This window comes from Peromyscus californicus, unplaced genomic scaffold (assembly GCF_007827085.1).
Source record: "Peromyscus californicus insignis strain IS unplaced genomic scaffold, ASM782708v3 Scaffold_18__1_contigs__length_77618521, whole genome shotgun sequence".
Lineage (NCBI taxonomy): Eukaryota > Metazoa > Chordata > Mammalia > Rodentia > Cricetidae > Peromyscus > Peromyscus californicus.
This window is the reverse complement of record NW_026294480.1, coordinates 50554545-50579646: the sequence shown is the minus strand read 5'-3', so window position 1 is coordinate 50579646 and position 25102 is coordinate 50554545. Positions and strand designations below refer to the sequence as shown.

Here is a 25102-nt window from a genome sequence, read left to right as displayed (position 1 = left end):
GAATCGAAAATCAGAGACGCTAGTGCGTGCCACGTGATGATCGTAAAGGCAGACACCTTTCCTTGTACAGCCAGGGTCACTGGGTGGTAGAGACCAGAAGAGACACTGAGCTGTGTGTTCCTGGAGAGCTATGGGAAGAGGTGGCAGGAACCTGGTAGCCCACTGTGGTGAGTCACAGAAGCCCTTGGGGGAGTCTTCAAGTCTCTCTCGGTTTGTCACGACTGAGCAAGCATCCTCTGTCCATGGAAGCAAGGATAAAGAGGGGCTTCCAATCTCTGCATCACCGCCCATCTCCCCGGCCACACAGGCCTATCATTTGAATGGAGAACTTAAGATTTTCACGTCTGTTCCCATAGTTGTAGTCAATATCAGACAAAACACAGGCTTTTCTTTTCATTTTCAAATTAAAAAAATGTGATGAAACACATATGACACAAACTTTTTCATCTTGCAAAACTGAAATTCTGTACCCATGAAACAATGACCTAGTCTCCCTCCTCCGGTGTCTGGCAAGCATTATTCCAACACTCTGTCTCTAAACTCTGACTATTCGTGACATGTTATATAAGTGGAACAGAACGGCATCCTTGGGGCTCACCCATGTCGCACCTGTCAGGCTCTCTACCTTTTATGGACTCAATAATATCCCACTGGATGCATGTGGTACATTTCTAACTTCCCTTCCCCGCCCACGAACACTTGGGAGGTTACTGTTAATATCGATGCTGTTAGCATGGGTTCAAATGTGTGTGCGATTCTCTGTTTTCAGGCCTTTGGGACAAATAGCCCAAAGGGGAAGTGTGTCACATGGCAATTCTTTCCAACCTGCTGAAGGGATTTGCATACTACTGTCTCCCTGTTTCCCAGCAGTCCTCTGTTCAACTGTTGGGACCAGCCACTCTAAGATTTGCATCTAGGAAGAGAGTCAAGTCAGCTAGCCTTAATTCATAGAAGTGCCCTACATCCACCGCACTTTTCTGGGTGACGGGAGTCACAAGTTGGGTCAGTTGTAACAAACTGAAGGAGACTGGAAGAGTACGCAAGAGCTTTGGTGACTCACCACAGTGGACTACCAAGTTCTTGCCACTTCCTTCCACTGTCAGAGGGAAGGGAGAGACCAAGTGGCTTCCATGTGTTCTGAGATGCCATGTGTGCTTGAGACTTGAGGAGAGATGTCTTGCCCCGCCTCCCTCACCCCACCACCCCATTCTTTCCGTACAGATTGTGCTAAGGTTCTGCTGATACAGGCTTCTGAGAACCCCTTCTGGGACTGACCCCCACACAGGCCTTGGAATTGCTTTTCCATTTTTAGTCTTCTTTCCTAGGATCTGAAGAGGCTCTAGGCAAAGGTCTTTGTATGTATATTTCTGCTCATGTTCGCATGCTCCTCTCCAGTAGGGAAAACACGGATGTTAATCGCTGCCTCCATCAGAAACTCAGCCCTGCACCAGATCAGCATGGAAGTGGGCTTTCTGAACTTAGGAAGACCACAGCCTTATCCAACCTGCAGTGGGCACCGGAACTTTCCTGAGAGTCCAGCTAGCTGGACATAAACCAAGATCAACATCTACGAGGTGAGATCAGCATTGGGTTTTCACAGAAAAGAATGAAGAAACCAGGCTGTCCCCACCCCTTCACATCTCCACCTAAAGAAAAACAATCTCTCCCTGCCTCTGGCCAGAAAGCGTGGAAGAAGGTAGACCTGGTGGATGTGTATGTCAGCCCTCAGCTCTGGGGGAGGGACTGAGGGCTCAGGCCTTTACCTCTGGCCTCAGTTCCTTTCCCCATGAAGGAGAGAAGGAGCAAATAACCTTGCCTGGCAATGAGAAACATTCCTAAACAAACAAACAAAACCCTAGTAAACTGCTAATCGCCTAGCGTAGAGAGGAGGCAACTTCAAAGTTCAGACTTAGCTCAATGCTTAGATTTGTGGAAACAAATCCAACTTCAAAATTCAGACTTAGCTCAATGCTCAGGTTTGTGGGAACAAATCCAACTCTTACCCCCTCTGCATCTTCAATGAGATAATGGCCTCTTGTCCATCATCTCCCCCACAGCTACCTGTCTTCCGGCTCTCTCTCCCTTTTCTCCTCCTACGTGGACCTCCCCAGCTCCTTCTGCCTGGAGAGCTTGCTTAGCACATGTGTTTGCAATGCCCTTTCTTGCTTTTCATGTTTCTGCCTCCTCCTCTAAACTCAATCCAGAACCATCTCTTTTGTACCACCCACAAAGGCAGGCACGCTGCTAGGCACATGTTCCAGACACATGGTTGCTGCTCGCTGAAGGAGGTGGAGATAGCTGGACTCAACAAACCTGCTTTCTTGGAAGCATTCACCCTTCCGAGCAACCACCTCGTGATCATCCAAGAGGCATCTCGGGCTGAGCAGTGTGTGGTTAGCGGCTCCCGGAGCCCTTGGCCTGTGAAATACGGGAAGCAGGCGTGCACTGTGTGCACAGCCATTCCAATAATAGCTTCGGATGGAGAGGATGGGTGAATGCCGTGACTCACGTCCCCGGTGCATGCACGTCTGTCTCAGAGGCAGAGGGCTGTAGGCTGTGGGCTGTGGGCAGGACTCTTTCTCTATTCAGTGTGTGTGTGCGGTGGGGGGAGGGGCGCTACCTGGGAAGATCAGGAAATGGGCAGAGTACACCCTGGAGCCCTGGAGCTTGAAGGGTACAAGGTCAGCTGCACTGACTCACCCAGGAAGGTGAGAGGGCAATGACCAAATATGAAGCGAGCTGCCTGTCAGGGAAGCCCTTAGAGGAACAGGAAGTGGGATCAGCTGGTAAGAAGCTCAGAAAAGAAAACTCCACTTGACTTTCTGCTTTTGTTCTCTGTTCTCACTGTTTATCAAGAGGAGCATTTGCTGAGCATTGCACCACGGTACTGAGTCACTCCCACCCCCTGGTTGGAGGGTGCTATTCTGTCTGGGCCTGTAGATAGGTAGAATCCCAGTGAGTGTGTGGAAGAGGTGCAGGATTCGGGGTGGGGGTCTTATCATCAGTGTCTTTCCCAGGCTCATTGCTGGAGCTAACGTGTATCTACTGAACCTCAGGCTCAGCTTTCTCGATAATGCCTAGCCCAAAGGGAGCTTGCTGAGCAGGGTACTCTGCTTCCAAAAGACATCAGCCTAGGAACCAACCTGACCCACCCCAGAAAAAGAGGCAAATTCTAACCTTGTGTACTCACAGGTGGACAGCTTTTTCTAATAGCATAAGGACGCTCTGCATGCCAGCCACAGCTCTGTTTTCTGACATTCCCGACTTAAGAATTCGGTGGGCAGTGTTTCCACCCATTATTATAATAAACCCAAGAGAAAGGCCGATTAATTTTCCTTTTCTAAAGGAGACAGCAGAAGCACACAGGGTAATCTGATAGCACTGCTGTGTGTATCAACTGTAAAATTTGTAAATAGACCATGCTGCCTCCCAGCACAATCTTTCTGCAGACCTGGTTGATGTTGATTATTTAAATCTTGGGTAGCTGAGAATGCCCTGTGTTCTCTGAGGAGGCTTTTGATGGACAAGGAATGGCAATCTGTTGAGGGATTCTTCTGAAGTTGTACCAACCTTCATGGCCAAGCTGCCCCCGGACTTCCAGTCAAGATAAAAATCTAAGTGTCCCTTGGCTGGGAAGCAGGTCTGCATAGAAGGTTCCCAGACAATGCAAGAGAAGCAAGAATCTCTCCATTGATGACACCAACTTGCTACCTCTCCCATCTTTCAATGCCCAGAAGGAGTGCTGTTCTGCATACATGGGATTTTGCAGGAATCTTCAGGCAATAAGCTTCAGATTATCTGCCATTCAAATGGGCCCTCGCTCACAGAGGGACCTCACAGAGGGAAGTAAGCTTCAGTCCAAACACACTCCAGCATCTGAACCTGGGCCTGGCATGCTAACAGGTCCTGCAGATAGTTCCAGAAACAGGAGTTCTGAGAACCGTTCTTCCTGCAATACCACCACAGGCCGTTCATGCCATGAGATGCAAGTCATCATCCCAGCTGTATAAATTGAGCAAGACTGACCTTGAAGATCCCTTCATTGAATGGCTGTCTTGGTGTCCTGGTATCTTGACAAACCACCACATACTTTCAAAACAGCTTCGTCTCTCAAAAGGACCTGGAAACATACTTGCAGTAGCCCAGTTAGGGGTTCTGCAGAGGAGGAGTAACTGGGATTGTGTGAATTGCCTGGAATAAAAACATAAAGAGGGAATGTAAAACTTAAAGTGGCCTGACCCATATTTTTGGGTTCAAAATTTCTGTAGAATGAAATGCTTTTATGTATAAAGACAAAGAGTTGAGAACTGAGAGTAGATAGGGATTTGTATTTCACAAGGACAGCTTACATCTTTAAATTTAGGCGTGAAGGATTTATTCAGGCCAGACTGTGAAGTACTTCCTCAAATTTCCCACTGGGTTCCCCCTCCACCACACAAAAGTAGGCTGCATGAGCTGGGTTGTTATCTGAAAACACGTCACAAAGGCATGTGTGTGGTCTAGAAATGTCTTTGCAATCTGGCAGATAATTCTTCCTTCCATAGCTTCCCTTGGAAGAACCTCAATCTCATTATCACCTGCCATCTTAGAAGGGGTTGCTCACATTCATGGCATGCAGTTAGGAGAATGAAGACAGGTTAAGAGGGATATGAGATCTGAAGAGGCACCCAAGGAGGTCTGGGTGTAGGCTCACAGACGGAAGGTCAGTTTTGTTTACTCTTATTGTGGTTTAACGTAAGCTGATGTGTCTGAACACTTGCTCTCCAGTGTTTGTTCTGTTTTGGAAGGTTGTGGAACCTTTAGGTGAACCTTTTGTTGGAGGAAGTGGGTCACTGGGTGGGTGCAGGGGATCTTGAGGTTTTATGTCCTGGCCCCGTTTCCTGTCCCTTCTCTACATCCTGTTCCACCAAGCTGTGAGGAGGAGAGGCGTCCCAGCCACACACTCCTGTCACCACGGAGCTGCTGCTGCCTTGCCTTGCCCACACACAGCAGAAATGTCCCCTCAAACTGTGAGCACAAATTAACTTTTCCTTTCTTGAGTTTCCTTTGTTTGGGTATTTTTGTCACAATGAGAAAAGTAGCGTTCGTTGCCCTTCATCTTTACAAGTAGATCTCTGCCTAGTTCACCAAAAGCCAGAGGCACTCCCCAGTCTTGCCTGATTTGAGTTAGTACTTTCTCATCCCAAGTCAACAGCTGACCACATTGTATACTCTGTCTCAAAGGGCTACAGGTCTATATATCCAGGATGTACAATGTGCTCTATGACTACAGGTTTCTACCGCTTTATCAACACCCTTGGACTCTTTTTCGATTTCTACCACTTTGAACAATTCCCAGAGCTTGTACAGAGTAGAACTACTACTGTCTAGGATTTACTCCTCTCAAGAAGACAGCTCTATGGTAGAACCGAAGCCACAGTCAACAGCTCTCTTCTGGCAAAACAAGAAGCCCAGACCTTGACTATCTTGCATTCACGGCATTTCCTAGATGAGGTTTGTTGGGCCACAATGGGCGAAACTAAGGGTAATTAATTAGGTTCTTTCCACTTTCTCCCTTGTTATAACAGACACTCCATTAGAGACCATGGTAGAAACAAAAGTAGAGACTGCCACTGTCTCTTTGGGCCTCAAGTCATTCAAATGTAGAACAAATTAGCAGATGACAGAAGCTTCCATCTGGCTCTTAAAGTTGTACAGTTCTATCATGCTATTCTGTTAATCTGGCCCACATTTCAATGTATGTAAATGTAAGGAAGTCTCATATAGTCATCTAATTTACATGAGTTTGACTCTACAAGTTCTGTTTCTCATATTTAGTTAAAAATAGCATAAAGCTACCTTTTACATGTATATATACATTTTATGTTTATATAGATATGATACGAAACCTTACATAACTAATTTATGGGTGATTTAGAAGTTTCTCTAGCTTACCTTTATCATATCCAACAGTAGAACCTAAATCCACAAAAGCTGGGATGCTCCTGTGATTTATGACTGTGTGACTCAGGAGATGATAGACTATAGAGAAAAGAATGTAGCTCTCCAAAAGACTGGCCTGGGTTTGAATCCTACAGTGGAATCTTGGTTGGTCACATATTAATTGTATGATCTTAGACAAGTTATTTAAGTTTGTCCAGCTTCTTTATCAACAGATAGGAGGAATAATGGCCACTTTAAGAAGACTTAGTTAAAGATGCAGAGACCCAAAGCCAGCCATTAGGTGGATCTCAGGAATTCTGTGGAAGATGGGGAGGAAGGATTGCAGGAGTCAGAGGGGTCAAGGACACCACAAGAAAACCTACATAACCAACTAACCTGAGCTTATTGGGGCTCACAGAGACTGAACAGACAACCAGGGAGCCTGCATGGGACTGACCTAGATAGGCCCTCTGCATATATGTGACAGTTGTATAACTTGGTCTTTGTGTGAGACTCCTAACAGTGAAAGCACGGACTGTCTCTGACTCTGTTGCCTATTTTGGGGACCCTTTCCTCCTACCGGATTGCCTCATCCAGCCTTAACAGAAGAGGAGGTGCCTAGTCTCACTGCAACTTGATATACCATGGCTGGCTGATATCCATAGGCTGCAGCTTGTATCTGAAGAGAAACAGTGGAGGAGGGGTGAATGGGGTGGGGGGAGGGGGAGAGAAACTGGAAAGAAGGAAAGGAAGGGAAACTTGGATTGGGATATAAAACAAAACATTAAATAACAAACAAACAAACTCAGTTACATAGTATATGTGCCACTTACTAGAGTACCTGGGACAGTATATCTCTTGGAGTATGATATGTTTTGATTGGCGTGTATATGAGCCAAACCACATATACTTACCTATCTGATGCTATTTTACATAGTCAAATCAAGTATTTCAGCTGCCATTAACGCCCATAAGAGAAATTATCTAGTGTGTCTCTGATGACCCACAGATCAGACTTTCCTATGGCAGGACAAATTCAGCAGAGGAATGTGGCCATGTAAACTTGCATTCTATACTTTCCTCAAGCATCATATTAACATGTTAAAGTATAAGATGCCATCAGTGGTTCATAGGAAGCTGAAAAGAATCTCAATAGGAGTCGTACCATCACTGCCTGATGGTAGGTCCCTGAAGAAAGGGAGCAGGCCTTCATGTCTTCCTTAGAAGAGCTTCATTAGGAGAGACAGCTGTCATGGGTAGCATGACAGGGACCCTCCAGGAAGAGAAGGACCATCCAGTTCTGAAGGACAAAGGGAATCTTGCTGTTACAGGTTTTGGGAGAGAGCTATCTCCTGGGCTGTGTAGATAAGTCCATATCCCAGAGTCTAGCCTATATGCCAAGTCATAAAACAAAAGAAAAAAACCCTCACTGGATAAAAGTAAGGTTATAATTCAAGGTTGTCCTGGGCTTTGGTGTCAGGGGGTCTGGGCTTCCAGTTGCCAAGGGGAGGGGGACTGACTGCAAGGCTGTAAGCAGGCTTGCTTAGTAACTCTATCCAGAGATCTGCAGAGGCAGGGGACACAGCCTGATCTTTGATAGAGAGAGAAAGTGACAGCTTGGAGGATCTGTGAGTTAACAAAAGGGCCTGGGAAGCTTTACAGAAAAAAACACGTGCTGAGTAGGTTTAACTTAGTTTTCTGACACCCTGCAGCTCTTAATTCATATGATATTCCTAGGGCCATATTTGCAGAGCCCAAAATACACTCCTGGAACATTTCTAAGGTGCACAATTAGTAAGGGCCTGGGTCATTATGGACATAGGAAACTCTATCTTCCAGGAGTCCCTGGCTAGACAAATAGGCTCAGCTGTCAGACAGAGTAGGTTAGTCACTCTAGATGACACTGACTTTAGGATCACTTGGGCCACTTGGTAAAAATGAGTATTCCTTAGCTACACTCCAATTTGTTGGACGAGAGAAGACTCTCAGAACTGTGAACTTGAACTGGGCATCACAAGCACCAAACTAAAGTTGGAGGTGCACTGGCTAGGTGCTGGGAGTTCAAGTCAACTGGGGAGAGACAGCAAGCCTCTCCTCTTCCCCCTCCCTTATGCAGCCCCTAGAGCTGATTTAGGTCATGAACCAGAGATGCCGGAAGAAGAAATAAATCCTTCCTACCTCTTCACATAGGTGGCTTTAGTGGACCGCCATTGGTTGTCACATCTATGAGTCCCTTTAATGAAGAGACTGCTTTCCTTTGACCGCTTTACTGAACTACTGCAGGTGCTGCTAAAAGGTGTCACTTAAGAAAACCCCACTTCCAACCCGCTGCTGCGTTTGCACGAAAAGACCCAGTGTGGTGGCACTGGAGGAAAACAGCCCTGTGAGGTAGCAGGTCCCCCAGGAGTGGAGGTCAGAAAAGGATCAGGGTAGTTTTTCACTGTGAGAAGGGCATCGTGGAGACTGATGTTTTGCATCAGAGGCTCCAGGTATTACTATTCTTAGTACAGTCTCATGAGAGCAGAAGGGGCCAGAATCCTTGTTCTAGTCTCTTGGAATTTAAATGCTACCTCCTGGGCTGTGTAGATAAGTCCAACCTCTGGTTTTACAACACAGAAATCTCTAAGGTCTTGTCTCCATAACCCCTCCAAATGCTACCATGCCTCCCAAGAAGGAATTTGGGATCCTACCTTAAGCTAGAACCAATTGTCTCATAAGGAGATTGGAACTGTTTGCTTTTTATTTCCAGCATGCTGATCTCTAAAACATGCAGAATTTCAGCCTGCCTTTGCACTCTGTGGCTCACTATATGCATGGGCTGAATAATAAAATAGGTGTCTTTATTTCCACCTTGGCTAGAGAGGTCTTTGTTTGCTGCCTGGAGCCTCCAACTGTCCTATGGAAGGATGGAAGTCAGCCGTTCCATGCCAGGCAGAGCTGTGACGGTCCTTCAGTTGTGAAGACACTGTATACTACTAATTTGCTGTGGCCCGTGGTAGCTGGCGGTGGAGGAGTTGGAGAGGAACGACAAGGGACAGGAGCACATTGAGCAAGAGCAGTTAGAGTGTGGTGGCTGGACAGGGTGAAGCCCCCCCCCCCCACACCCAGTATTGATCCTTCCTCTTTCTCCTTCATGGAATGAGGTCCCTCACCCACTTGAGTGAGTGGAAATCCCATTTCTGCTTCCTCTCTACTCCCCATCTCCTTTTCCCTCATCTGGAGAGAGAATGAAGCAAGGAAGGAAGCCTAGACTTGTACAGATCAGGAGGACAAGGACCAACCAATTGTCTGGGACCAGTTTGCTGGGCTGGATTGGGCATCACCAACCTCAATGGCTGCCGCACCCTAAAATGCCACTTTGTTTCCTCCATCACAACACTGCATGTGCACTGTGCTCTCGAACCAGAGGAAGAATATTTAACAAATTCAGAAAAGTTACTGGTGAGTCACAGGATTTGATTCCCCTGTGAGAATTATCTGTATTATAAGCTGTATGTTCAGAGAATGAGGCAGTGGTGTGGGGACTAGGCCCTTAAGAGCTCTCCCTTCACTCATCTCTGGTCTCTCTAAATGCTGCTGGTCTAGTGGCAAGTCTAGTTCGACCACACAGTTTCCATTTTTTTTTTTTAAAAAGGGAGATTGATAAAATGCCATCATTATAATTTTAATCAGATACCTCACAGAACTGTTTCTGCAAGAGTCACCATCTGATGGCATTTCTCTCAGTTCTACTTTACACAATTGTGGCTCTTGCTCTTCTCTACAGGACAAGCAGCCAGTCTCCCATGTAAAGGCACACATACCCCTTTAAGAAGTAGGAAGAAAGGATCACTGTGTCCTAAGTGCCCGTGACAATGCCCACTCCCCAATGGGCATCCCAAACACCTGTCAAGCCGAGCTCAGGTGACACCTTCTGACTATGATGGTGTCCACGCTGCCGGCATCTGGGTAGGTCTCCCTGGAGTGTCTCTCTGTTCCTAGTCTCTTTTTGACACAGTGACCCATTTTACCTCTTTCTGGCCAGAAGTAACTGTTTCTCGGGAGGTATGAATCATTTTACATCCGTAACGATGCAGGCAATCCCCAAATATCATACACTTTGTACTTCTTCAAAGTCCTTGAACCAGCTTTGAGAAAATGTAGCAAAGCTGTTATCCCTGGGCTAACACCAGGTATGTATGAGGCTGCGGAGCCTGAAATATCACTTGACAAACCGCTTCAAAGTCACTACAGAGAGAGGCACACAAAGGTCTTTTCCCTCAAACCACTGTGTAGCTTTCTTTAGGGCTGAGCAACGAGTCCCAGTGTACAAGCAGAATTCCAGTCTTTCTGAGTTAGTGCAAAGCCGACATCATGTCATGGTGCAGGTTGATTGCTCTCACTAGTTAGTCGAATGCTAGCTACCACATGTAATAAATCAAGCAGAACTGCATGTCTCTGTAAAGAAGGGAATTGCCTTCATTCTCTACCACATGCAGGCCAGCACTAATGCATACACTGCCGAGAAACCAGTAGTACAAACCCTGATAAGCAACTGCTCAATCCAAGCCAGACTCCCCCCACTCCCCATTATGGAACTGGGAAGCCCACTCATAGGTGTCAACCATCTTGAATCACGCACCCATCAAATTTAGATAATTTTTTTTCCTCAAGTAACATCTCCCATTAAACTAAATGATGCTAGTGGGCGTGTTTATTCCTTTAAAATGTTGCAATGTGTTGGAAAGGTAGATAGATGTGGGGAAGAAGGCCTGAACTCATTTCCACTACATTGGAAATAACTTAAGAGTTCCATGTTTTCAGATTGGTTATTTATTTTAATTGATTGGATAATTGGATGCTTTTAGCTGAGGAAAAGAATTCTCATGGGAATCTCAGAAGCAGGGCCATGAATGAGGGATGCCCTTTATTTGTGAGCATGGTGGCAGCTGGGGACATCCTACTAGCCCAAGGGAGAACACAGTAGCAGAGATGTTCTAAAACTGTCAGTAAAAATATACTGCGAAGATGGAAACACTACTCCAGAAATCAACACAAATAAACAGACATGGTTCTCAAATACGGTCAGTGAGCAGCAGACAAAACTGACTGATTGGCTACCATCTTTAAAAAAAAAAAAATTAGGTTCTAGGGACTTGAGTGGCTTCACCAAATCCAGACAGTGTAGAGCATGAGGTTTGGACATTTGGGGAAATGAGCAAGAATGATGTTGAGAAAAGACAGTCTGTACTTTGAAAGAGCTTGTTGTAGTTTTGTTTTAAGGAGGAGACCAAGAAATGAACCAGAGAAAGAGCCCTGACATTCTTAGGCGACCCACCAAGGGAACTGTAGGACCAGGAGACCCAAGCTGTTCCAGACATTTGCCAAGGGAGGAACCAAGGAGAAGCTGTAATATCAGATCGCTAGAGGGTTGCTAGCAACCTTGTGTAAGGTAATTCCAGAAGTTTTTATCCCCATGATACAGAAAAGAAGCACCACCATTCTGTACAAAAGATAGAATTACCTCTTTTTCCTTTCGCTGCCTCCCTCCGCACCCAACTCTTCACGCTCTGGCCCAGGGGATTCGCCCTTGAGGGTCCCAATCTGAAACATCTTTACACTCCCCTGCCTCTTCTAGTTAGAGTGCAAACCCTCAGGTCTCAGGGCCATGGGTCCAGCCTCTGAAAGACCACTGTGAACCCTCTGATTAACAAAGATGCCTGGCTCACAGGCCTGAACTCTGCACTGAGACCCACAGATCCCACTTTGTAGTTACTCTCTTGCGGCAGCTGGCATGAATCTCTCTCCCAGATGTCTTTGTGTCGCCAGCACCAAGTACACATTTGACACTTAATATGTGCTCAGGAAACGCTACTTGGTTAGATAAACGACTCCGTCAATCGTTCTCCTCACCAAGGCAGCTCAAGAAAATGAACAAGCTGTTTACCCTTGAGCAAATGACTTGCTGTCCCTCAACTTCAATTTCCTTATCTTTAATATGGCATCAATAATGCACCTAGCTCTGGGGTTGCTTTAAGGATTAAGTGCCACATGTAAATCACTGGACACATATCCAGTATGAAGCGTGTTCAGTAAATGTTTATTGTTACTGTCGATACTTAACCTTTTTGCCCCAGCTTCCCATCTATGAACTGATAGTTTTGAAGGTTCCTGGTGGCTTTAAACCTGCTATGACTCCTGGCTAACCCTAGAAGAAAAGTTCTTTGTTCTCTGGATTTGTCAACTTGGCAACTTTAACCACCCTCTATTAACAATCCTCCCCCCTAGTTAAAAACTTCTACAGGAACAAGCCATGATTCATCGTCTTATAATAATAATACACATGTATTTAAGGCATGGCCGGAATGACTTTCTCAACTTGCATTGCATCTACCAAGCTCTCCATTTTTCTTCTAAGATTCTGGGAAGTGAAAAGGGGGTGGTGGTTTAGAATGGAAAAGCTTGTTTTCATATGTAGTCCCAAAGAGAGTTGCTGGGTTTGGGTTTTGTTTGTTTGTTTGTTTTTCCTTTTGAGGGTCTAACAAGAAGGCAAATATATAGTCCCTTAACAGAAGAAGAAACCGAAAACCAAGAATACAATATTTGTATTTCTGCAAGCCCCAAAATTACAGAGATCTGCATTACACTTCCTGCTTTGCTGACCATATCATAGATCATTTGAGATCTCAAGTCAAATGAAAGAAATCACATTTGTTGCCCAGTAGTTGTGGACTAAATGTGTGAGATCCTATATCTGGAATCAAAATGATTGTCTCTGTCATCTTGCAAACACTTTCATGTCTATTTTCGGCATGAGGAAGTTGAGATTTCATGACAGAAGATTAAACCTGAAAGTAACCTGGTTTGCTACATCCTGATCCAACGCCAAGTAGCCACAAAGCAGTGTAGATTTCAGGATGAGACACACTACTCCACGTTCGTTACCTTCAAAGTCCTGTAAGTGTGAGCTATGCTCTGTGCTTGTTTCCCATAAATACATCCTTATTGATAATGTCAATAAAGTGTATTTCATCATCTACTTGGAAAGGTTCCGTCCTTGTCCCGGCAAAATTCTGCCTTCTAGACAGGCAGAACAATGCACCACAGTGTCCAAGGGCTTCTCATTTGTCACTGGGACCTTTGCTCTTTGGATTACACTTCCTTCTTCCCAGACCTCAGCAAACAAACTATCTTGATCCAAATAATTGTTTCGGTAATGGAGGCAGTTGCAGTGGCAAGCACCTTCTACCCACATTCCTGTGTTTTCTTTTTCAGAGCTTAATTTTAGATTGACTCATACTGTCAAAAGTATTTCAATGCTAGCTGAAGCTAGAGAAGGATAGGCATCAAAAATAATCTATTTTAAAACCAACAGTCAATGGTTGGATGAAACTCCATGGCTTAACTGACTTTGATATTTAGAAGTTAGTAGCAACTCAGGGAAGGGGCTAGCCTGTAAGGACTTATTTCCATTTCCCAGATGACAGACATTTTACTTTACCTGTCCAGATTTTCTTTTTCTTTTTCTTTTAAATCCAACGTTAGAGTTGAATACCACAAGGTCTTGAGTACACCCATCAGTGTTTTTACTCTTCCATTCAACACTAGAGGGGCCTTTAATCTCAACTCTCATTCATCTGAGCAAGGAGAAAGTCAGATTTGGTGTCTTCTGCCAAAATGTGATTATACTAAATTTATCATTCCCTAGACACAGTGTAGACAAGTTATTTCAAACATGATTGTACAACAGTGAAAACCTGTAAGAACAATGCATGCCCCACGGGTTTCTAAGTGAGAAGGTGAATTCAGAACAGGCCATCTTATATGTCAAAACAAAACAATGGCTTGGCAAATCCTATCCTTACCCCACAAACAAAGATATGGAAATAATAAAGAAAGAAAAAAATGTATGTATGTGCTCAGGGCTATTGTTCTAGCAGGAAATTCTGAATGAGAATTCCCACGAGTGGCCCATCCCTTGACCTTGTAGTCACAGAGCCTTTGTATGACTGTCTCCAACCAGGTACATGACTGCCACATCCAGTCTGTGAAGGATGACAAAGAATATAACAAATAAAACATCTTTGCTATATTCCCCAAACCCAGCCATTCCATCTGCAGGGCAACTTCCTCTCTTACTTCTACAAACCTGTGTACTGCTCCTTTAAAGCAGGGACAGCCACCTCTTAGTCCTCAATCTCCACATCACCTCCATGCTACTACTGATGGAGACTCTCCCAGTAAGAATTTACATATGGGCTACCTATTGGCTGGACACGGGCAACTTAAAGAGACACACACAGTGCCAGGCTTTGCTGTGAATGATCTCCAGATGAGCTTCTTTCTAATATGGATTTCCAGACCTACTTCTGCAGATTCTGCTCTTGTAGGTTTGGGACAGCACCTCAGGTGAGCTTGCTATGAAGGTTCATGCTTCAAAAACCACCCAGGCAATTGCTAAGTAATTAAAAGAATGAACGAACCACATAGGGTCATTAAACAGTGTTTCCCAAATTCACATTGCTATGACAATCACTGACATACATGTTAAGAATGCCAGTGTCTAGTCCTCCCTAAGATCTCATACTAGCCATCTCCAGCAGAGGCATCTGGGAATCTCATGACTGCACTTGTTCTCTAGACAAGGCTACTAATAGGATTTGGGGGGAATACCACTACAAGTGGTGGTGGTTTCTATAGTCCTCACAATATTCGCTTTCTGGCCTCTGAAGCAGAAACTCGGGGAGACCGCGTCAACATAAGTACCCAGATTCCTGTTGTCTCAGGGAAATCGCTCCTTTACTGCAGCATCACTTTAGAGGAAATCAGTTCTCTTGGTCCTTATTCAAAAGACACTTCCTGTAAACAGCCTAGCAGTGGGGATGCCAATGGCTTCTAATACACTCAGGTGGGTTTTCCAGAGATTTAATGATGGATATTGTGTAAGCATCAACCAAAAAGGGTAAACAGTATTATTTAAGCAACCATCACTTATTGAATATTCTAAATGATGGCTTTTTAGTTGCATATGCTTGATGGAGTTTGGAAATATTGACATATTTCCAAGATTTCCTTCCACGTCCTTCCTCCCCGCCCTCACGATAAAGCCTTGAGGTTGGTAAATATCTTCAAAGTAACGCTTGGTAATTTTGATGGAGTTTGGTTAATATGTCTTCCTCTGTTTAACTTGTTGCGTGTACTGTGGCCTGACACTGAATTTCTTAACAGACCAGAAGTTTTCAAATGTGCAAGCCTTCTGTGCCTGGGGAAAAAGGGTGAACTTTTGCCTTTGTAATAAGATATGCTCCAATTACCAACTTTAGCAATTTAACATAGTTGAATAATAACTAAGTGAGACACTTTGTCACTCAGTCATTATTCAAGCTTCTGTTGGGGATGAAATAAGGGGTTGCTGGAAGTCAGCCTTCTCCTGGGGGGGAGCTCAGTCTTAGAAACTGACTCATAAATTTTTTAAAAAAATTTTTTTACAAAAATATTTAAAATTCCAGAAAGTACAGCTCAAACTGTATTTTATAAAATAGAATTATAAAGTGCCATAAAGAGCTCATTTGATCTTTTTAAATGGCAGAGTATTTTGTGTTTTAGTTTTGCATTTGGAAAGTGTAACGGTGGTGAAAAAGCAATATTTGATCTAATAAGTCTTTGGGGATGGGGATGATCCAGAGACTTTGCTTTCCTATTGGCCACCGATATGTGCACATTTCTCCTCACCCTACCTTGCAGGGACCTTCATAGAAGCACTCCAGTACCTATTACAAGGCTTATATATTTATATCTTGCTTTGATATGTACAAGACTTGTCCATGGGAAATTATTTATTTATGTGTGAAGCTTAGAGAAGCCAAGAGTTTTCAATGTGCTTGATTTAGACTCGTGTTTCATTGTTTGTTTTTTGTTTTTTTTTTAGATGTATTACAGGCCAAATTTTTGTTATAGCTGGGACTAAGCCTTCTTGGAAAATTTAGATGATTAATTCATGTAAATTAGAATACATTAGAATATATATGTTATTGTGTCCTAGAGTATCATGACAGAGAATATGGCCATTCAGGAAGTCTGCCTGTCATTCTGGCATGAAATGAGAGCCACCTCAGTATGACAGAAGGCAGATCTCAGGAAAGACATGGCCTTTTGTCCAGGATATCCATGACCTGATCCCCACAATCCCACACTCTCATTGAATTCCCTTAGTGAACATTACTACTAAAATGGCCATAGATGCTTCCTGACCTCATCCCTTCAGAGTCTTAGAAGGAGCACATCTGCTTCCTGGACCAGGGGGTTCTTGATGCCAAGAGGGGTCAGGAGACTTGCAAAAGCAGCTCTAGAAAGAGTTCTGCAAAATGCAGGAAAGTCCTAAGAGACACGGACCCCACTGACAGAGGGCCCACCCCTTCTTCCCAACTCCAGATGATGCCAATCCCCAGGGTTTCATTTTAAAGCCATTGACTAGGTTAAGAAAACAAACCACAGGCCCATAGAATCTCTAAGTCCGAGCTCATACGACTTCAAAGCATCTTTACAATTGTTGATGTTCTCTGGCAGTGAGTGTTCCTGGATGTCCAGTTTTGCTTTTTTTTTTTTTTTTTTAATAACCTTCTAGCGCATTCTGATACAGGTGCTTATAAACAGGTATGATCATGTAAAAGATGCAGTCCTTAGGTTGTAGTGCCCACTCAGAAAAGTGTCCCCTAAAAGTCACCCACATCTATGTCTTTTTCCCACCTACACAGACTGAAGTGCCTAAAGCACCGATTAAAAAGTAATAATTAAAAAATGTTTACAGGCACTGGCCTGGATCCATCTCTATGGCTCTGATAAAACTCCACAACAAAAACCTACTTAGGGGCAAAGGGGTTTGTATTAGGCTAACAATTCCAAGTTACGGTCTACCACAGCGGGGAAAATCACAGTGACCATATCTAAGAGCAGCTAATCATACCCACAGACAAAACAGAGAAAAATAATGCATGCACATTCGTTTGCCTGCTGGCTTTTGCTCAGCTCAGATTTATCTACTCCTAGACAGTTCAGGACCCTCTTGCCTATGGAATGGTACCCATCCTCAGCTACCCACATGCGGCTGAGTCTTCCCACATCAATTAATGTAATTAAGACAATCACCCCCAGCCAGACATGCCTCCAGGCCAACCCAACACGGAACATCGCCCACTGATGCACTCTTTCCAGGTGGTTAAGGTAGTTCTAAGTCGACAAAGCTAACAATCACAGGTATATAACATGTGCTGAGCATATAATGGCCTCCACCTCACAGCCCTCCCTTTTATAACTTCCTCCTCCCATTAATTTCTTTTGTTTCCCAGACAATTTTACTTCCACTCTCCTTCAGTCTATGCATACATGGTTTTATGTGACTGCAGAAAACCCAGGCACCGCAAAAGATAAGAAAACTTACAATATTTATCTTCCTGAAACAGCTTTAATTCACTTAGTATAATTATCTCCAGTTATATCCATTTTCATACACACACACACGGTATTTTCCTATACTTCCGTGTTCTTGGACACATAGGTCAACTCCACAGCATAGCTATTGTGAATAGTGCTGCAGTATATATTGATGCACAAGTTTCTCTATGGCATCGTGGTGGTTTCAGTAAGAATGCCCCCCCCCCCCCATAGACTCATAGATTTGAATGCTTGGTCATTAGAGAATGGGGCTACTCACAAGAATTAGGAGGTCTGGCCTTGTTGGAGTAGGTATTGCCTTGTTGGAGGAAATGTGTCACTGGGGGTGGGCCTTGGAGTTTCTAAAATTCAAGCCAGACCCAGTGTCTCTCTCCTTCCTGCTGCCTGTGGATCCGGATGTAGAATTCTCTGCTACCTCTCTAGCACCATGTTTGCCTGTATGCTGCCATGCTTCATGCCATGATGATAAAGGACTAAACCTCTGAAAAGCTGTAAGCCAACCTCAATCAAAAGTTTTCCTTCATAAGAGTTGCCGTGGTCATGGTGTGTCTTCACAGCAATAGAACATTGCCCAAGACTAACATGTTGACTTGGTGTCCTTGGGGTGAATAACTAAGAGTGATAGAGCATAATTGGTTGTATGGTAGATCTATTTCTATGTTTTTGAGCAATGTCTATACTGCTTTCTGTAGAGATTTGACTAGTTCACATTTCCCCCCAGAAGTGAATAAGGGTTCCCTTCTGTCATTTGGATTTTTCCCTTTGGTGCCAGGGTGGTGGTGGGGAGCTTTCTTTATGGCTGAGCACTGATTTTCTTCTACCAGGACTCTGGTTATATGTTCCAGGGCCGAGACCTCTCTCTAAGCTCTGGAAAGAAATTTCGATTGGCCTCAGAGTTGAGCTCAGAGGACAGCATCACTACACTAAGTGACTCTGACCTAAGGAACATTCAGCATCATTCCAGTGGAACTAAGGTCCTCTTTTTGTTGACTGTGGCCACCTGCGAGCTGAAGAACTGAATGTTGGGGAATACAGATAGACCATGCCGTGGTGGAACTGCCCAGAGAGATTCTAAGATACACTGCAAGTCTCTATCAGCACCACAGGCCCCTTCAAAAGCTTTAGGAACGAGTTTATTACCATCTTCACCTATGTCCAACTTATTGCCTTCCTTGTCTCCTCAACCTCATTTTGCATCCAGCCTGAAGACTACACTCTGCCTCTAATCAGCAGCAACCCAAGTTCCTCATTCCCAATCACTCCATCCTGTCATTTCCAGGGTCATCTTCAGTATTGTTCCCTCTTTCATACACCTCAGTCTTATGATTCAGCACCTCCTAGCTATATACATACTAGTGCAACCCAGACTAGGGCCCCCCAGAAAGACGTAAGCCTAGAGTAGGCCCTTGTTCTGGCTCTGGGCCGTCTTCATCAATTGCACAACCGGGCACCATGAGAAACACATGACTGCCATCCACATAGACAAAGATGGAAAATATGAGCCATCCATTTGGCAATAATGTTGGCATCTTCCTCCCTTCCTGTTGCCAAGGCCTGACCAGAAAGATCTTGGCCTGTTCACTGCCTGGTGTGGTCAGCCCAGACGCAGGGTGGCTCAGGTCATGATGTGTAGAACAGCTGTGATGAAATCTATACATACAAGTGAAGACAGAGAACAGGTTTCAGCTTCCACAAGAGCCCGTGCCTGTGGGACCCAAACTAGAGTGAGGTCTAGAAAACCCTGATGGAATTAGACAGGATAGTTTTGTTTGTTTGTTTTAACTTATAAATTGCCTCAAGATAGACATTACGTTCTGGTTTTCTTTACATTTTCATTCACATAAGAAAAATAGATTTGTTTGTCCACATAAAACAGTGCTACCTTTTTGAATAGGGAAAGCAGATAAATAGGTAAATAAATGTTAAGTAAATAAAGAAGGATGTTTGTTATGTTGGGGGGGGGGAACCATGTCCTTAGTCACTATAGAATATCAGTTCAGCAGCCCAAATGATTTCAAAAGTAGCTTCAGGAGGCCAGGAAGAAAACTCAGATCACACATCTGCTTATCTCATTTACCCTCCCTGAAAACCTTCCTTGGTTAAATGTTATTTTCCTTATTCTGTGAACCAGGAAACTGAGGCTGCCTGAGGGTTGTTCAAGGTCACAATGAGTAAGTGATGGAGTTAGGAATTGATCGGGGTGTGCCAGACACCAAAGCTCCTAACTGTTAGACTGTCACTGATTTGAGCAACTGTCTTCTCCCTGAAGTGTACACCCAAAGACATTTAACAACATTCCAAGATGATGTCACCAGGGAGAGCTCCGTTAAGTTGCCATTGAAGAAGTCCTCTCATCCATTTCCCAAAACTCAGAGTTGAAAGGTGAGTTTTGTAATCACTTCCCTTTTAATAGATGATTTATTTTAAGCACCCAGCATGGTGATGCAACCAAGCAGGGGTGAGCTTGGTTTGAAGACTTTCTGATTTTCTGGGAAGTGTTCTCACTGGAATAAACTTTGAGTCTCCGAGAAATTCCTCAAGATAGTCAGGCAGGTGTCCACATATAGACACACATAGGCACATAGGAACACAGGTAGGTATTCAGGGATACATAGCAGTGCATAAGCTAGGGTTGAAGAGTTTCTGATCTTCTGGGAGACGTTTCCACTCTCATAAGCTTTGAGTCTCCAAGGAAATTCCTCAAGGTGGTCAGTCAAATGTCCATAAGTGAACACGTGCTCATATACATACACAACACATCAGAACACAAGATATGTGTTCAAGGATATATGGGTCTGTGAATGTATGTGTAAATGGGGCACAAGCACATGTGTATTGGAACGAACAGGCATGGGACACACGTATGTGTATAGGAATATGCATTAGGAACATATGACATGGGTACATATGCATGTAGGAATACACAAGTGTATGCACATATGTATACAGGAAAATAGGTGTGTGTATGTGTGTATAGAGGAACAGATAGTTTGCAGTTATATCATAGAATACTGCTTGGACAGAGAACGGGGTTGGGGGAACTATTAACAGGAAAGAACTTTCCAAATTGAGGCTAGTGGTTGGAGGCACAGAAATTGATTCACAATGAATAGATTAAGAAGAGAGGCAGGAGCTGACCAACCCTGCTACCACCCAGGCCCACAACCAGGGCTATGAGTTGATCCACCCCAACATCCATCGCATTTATGAACTGTTGGAGCATGTGAAGGGGATGAACCTACAGATCCAAAACTGTAGGATACCCGTGATGCAGGACAACAGGATATCTGAGAGGAGTGCCAGTGAGGGCCCATTGTTGGTGGTGCAGCAGAAACCAGAGGCCTTGAACCAGACCAATGACTGGAGGCAATGAACACTTTGAAGTAAAGATGAGTGGACTAAAGGGTAAACTGTGGGACTCAATGGACCACACTACAGATTCCATGACAAGATTCTTCCTCCTCCTCCTCCTCCTCCTCCTCCTCTTCCTCCTCCTCCTCTTCTGTTGTTTTTATTTTTGTTTGTGATTTAATTTTTACTTGTTTCTTGGTTTTGTTTGGTTTTGTTTTTTCTCTTAATTTAGTTTTGATTTGGGAGAGAGGTTGCAAGGGTAGAGGGCAAATTCAAGGAGACAGGGAGATCAGAATGCATGATGTGAGATCCACAAAGAATCAATAAAAGAAAGAGAAGGAGAAGAAGAAGGGGGCAGAGTTTGCTTAAGGTACAGGGCACTGTGACAAGTACCTCACCGTCTACCCTACCAAACTGGGGTAGGTAGATGGTTGTGGAAGGACAGAGGGTTCTGTTGGGCCTTCTCAGCTACTAGACAAATCACTTTTTCCCATGGCAGTCAACGGGACCAGAAACTTCTTAAGAGGTGGGCTAGCGATAGCTGTATTTTCTAGGGGCTCCAGTCAGATAAAAATATATCATGACAGGCTGGGAAGTGGCTCAGTCAGCGAAGTGCGTGCCACACAAGGAATGAAGACATGAGTCTGGATCTGTGACACGCACAGAAAAGCTAGATGTGCTCATGAACACCCATAACCTTAGCACTGGGGGAGTGGAGGCAGGTACATTCCTGGAGTTCACTGGCCAGCCAATCTAGCTAGTCAGTGAGTTCTGGCTTTTGTGAGAGACCCTGTCTCAAAAGATGGAGAGTGTTAATGAAGGACCTTCAGTGCCAACCTCTGGCTTCTACATGCATACACAGACATGTGCACCTGCACTCACTCATGTGTGCGTACACACACACACACACACACACACACACACACACACACACACACACACAATCAACAGGCAAACTATTTAATAAAAAATTTTATGCCTCACCTTTAGCTCACTTATTTTTATTTTAAACCTCTATTTTTCTCAAGTCCAAGCAGATTCTCTTACTTTGCCTATCTGAAATCATTTTAGAAGTTTGACCAAAAAGGAGGAACAGGAGGAAGAGGAGGCAGTGGGTGTGTCTAGGGTTGTTGCTATGGAGAGAGACTGATGACATTCTGAGATATAGCATCTGTTTTATATGGGAAATAAAAACAAAGTGTGCACAAACTGGATCCATTGGATGAGTACAGAGGGAAGTCAGTGAAGACGACACTAGAATTTGCTATGAAAATGTTCGGAGTGAGGATGGCAGGGGAAAAATGTTACAGTTGTGATTGTTTGCAGGATGACAATGTGGAGATGTAGGTGTCCTCGATGTTCTGAGTGTCTCACGCTGCTGAGGTGGCAAATCCTCTGAACTTCTATCACATCATCTAGCTTCAGCTTGCAGAGCTGGGGCTGAAAAGATTTCATTCTGACTAGGGTGGCTGGAGAGAGGGACCTGGGAGTATGAGAGCATTAATTTCTGACAAAATGTGCAAGATGATAGGATCCAACTTATAAGGAAGAAGAAAATTAAAATGAACAGAAACAATACTAGAATTTGGTTAATTATAGATTTCCATTAAAACATAAAATTTCTCTCTAGAATCACCCTCATTTTCCTCAAAAAAAAATCAAATTAAGATGGTTTTTGTTTACAAAATAAGTCTAGTTTTCTTTAATTTGGCCTGATGCTTTTTATAAGTACACCAGGAGTGGTAATTGACTGTACAGGCATTTTAAAGTTTGCTTTATAACTGGGTATACTGGCACTGTAGTCTCAGTACTCAAAGCATTGGCAGTTCAAGGCCAACCCAGGCTTCATAATGAAACATTATCTCAAAGAAGAGAGGAGGAAGAAGAGGAAGAAGAGGAGGAGGAGGAGGAGGAGGAGGAGGATGAGGAGGACGAGGAGGACGAGGAGGACGAGGAGGACGAGGAGGAGGAGGAGAAGAAGGTTTCTAGAACTTTATAAAAGAAGTTCTCAGAATTAGATTGTACAAAGTCTTACACACTGAGTAGCCAAGCCAAGAACTTGTCATCAGACTTTTCTGGTCAACTCCTTCCTCTTCAGAGCCCTCAAATATTCTGTTTCCTGGGTCAGTCCCGAAATTGTTTTCACTATTTATCTGTAAGGCTCAGAACTCTAGTGGGGTGCTGAGCTATTTTTGTCAAGAGGCTTTATAAGCATCAGCTCCCCAAGTGCTCAGTTCCTATGTATGCAGTCATATTTGTCTCTACGCACACCATTCTCAAATGTGACACTCCAGTCAAAATCTTATTAATGTAACCAGTCTCCTTAATTTTATTGTGTTATGAGAAGATCCCTACTGAACGTATGCAAAAAGCATATTGCCTTGAAAATAGGACTATTTGAGAAGGTTAAAAATATATATAAGTACTTATTTTTTATTCATAAAATACAATCTACTAAATTATTATGAATTACAGAGAGCTTAAGAGAAAAGTTCCTTGTACCCAGAAAATGGAGTTCCAAAGAATAGCAATGTTCCAAACAAGCAAATATAAGTAGAAAACTCATAATCATTCTTCCCACAGTTCTCTATAAACTGATCCTCATTCTACTTAGTCTTGTGTTAATAGTTTTAAATGCCTCAGCTTCTCCAGAACTCTAGAAACCCTCATTCAGACAGCTGAACTTGAAGTTGTTGGTACACTGTCATCAAAGCCTCTACCCAGCGTACCCATTAGCGTCTTTTCTAGGCGTCTCTGCCATGTCCCTTTTGTTAAAGATGAAACCTTCTGGCTCGTATGACTGCAAGACCTGTTAGAGAGCATCGGAATAAAACAAAAATAGAATGAGTGAGAAAAGGTTCAAGATGGCCATGGTTACAGGTCTGAGGAGAGTTTGTTGTAGAAATAATGCAATTGCTAAGGAAATTTGGCTGTGTCTCTGGCATGGTATTTTAAGATAATAACTAGAATCAGGACTGGCAATGTTCTATCAGGATTGACGACGGACAGTGACAAATTTCTAAGCACTTCATATACTTCTACAAGAACTTTTTTATAATATATCACACATATATTATGTATTGTATATATCATAATTATTGTACATTATATATTATGTTTACCTAGGCAATATCTACTCTTATTCCATGTTTTCCTTCCCCCAGCTCTTTTTTAAAATGCCTGCACACATCTTGAGATGAGCAGAGCTTGGTGAGAATCATGGGTATGTCAGATCACTGCTAACATGTCCATATCTCATGGGTAAGAAATACAGTTATTTTTAGTTTTTCGGGGAACATAATGGCACCCTCCTTGTTAACATTGATTAAAGACTAACCTGCTTCTAACGACATTATTTGCTTTTTTTGTTGTTAGATTTCCAACTGCACTGGAACTGGAAAGATGTCCAGGTTCTGGGTCTTCTGGATTTCAGAGCCGTGTGCCTTTAGGATGTTTCCATCAGTCATTCAACAGGGGCCTTGGCATGTGTGTAGTGGGTAGCTGTTCCAGCTTTGACCTGGAAGTACTACCCCCACTGAGGCTTCGGTAACTGTTACACCTAGAAGGCAGAGACGAGAGAGGAGCCCTGGAGACCCAAGATCTGGATGTGCTGGCTCTCTTGGTTCCTGGATCCTGGACGCTACAGATAGACTGAGTAGAGTTCTGCAGAGAACACCGCCGTACTGCGCTTTACCTTTTCCAGACCCTGTAACCTATCCCTTCACTTGTAAGTTACCCCATAAAATAAACCTCCCTTTTAATTACATGGAATCATCTTAATATTCTAACCTATATTTGGCGCTCAGTCAGGGAGGAGGAAGCAAGGGAGTCGGCACATCCTGATCTCGGGTCTCCAGGGCTCCTCTCTCGGCTCGGCTCCGCCTTCTAGGCGTGACAGTTACCAAAGCCTCAACAGGGGTAGTACTTCCAGGTCAAAGCTAAAACAGCTACCCACTACACATGTGTTCCAGCCCTCTAAGCACACTGTTCTACCTTCGCCCAATTCATCTTCAGGGGAGACTTCTACAAGTCCCATCAGATCCTGAACACCAGCTTCCACCCAGGCCATTAGCAGGAAGATGGTGCAGAGAGAAGCTGATGGTGACTATCAGTTTTACTCTTTGTTCTAAATCTGATTTCCTCCCTTTTATTTTGTAAAGGGATTTTGTTTTAGGCTAGCCTCAGTATTTTTTTTTTTAAAAAAAAAATGTTTTTCTTCCAATTTGATCCTACCATATTGTTACTATGGCATTTACTTTGGATGAGAGTTCCCTCAAAATCCTCTCGAACATAAAAGCTTTTCTATATTAAGGGATCTGTTGTTTGCTCATGGACAATTTAAGGTCTCTAAAGGGACATCAGTTCTAAAATGCGACTGAAAAACAAGCTTTTATGCCTT

General features: G+C 43.8%; 1 long non-coding RNA gene across 1 annotated transcript in view; it reads right to left on the bottom strand.

Moving 5' to 3' along the window:
* Window positions 1-2629: 2629 nt before the first annotated feature.
* The window catches only part of LOC128113258 (uncharacterized), a 207155-nt gene continuing 184682 nt past the window's right edge, over window positions 2630-25102 (bottom strand). Inside the window, exon 3 of the long non-coding RNA XR_008219399.1 lies at window positions 2630-4191. This is a non-coding gene — a long non-coding RNA (uncharacterized LOC128113258). The remainder of the gene's footprint in view (window positions 4192-25102) is intronic.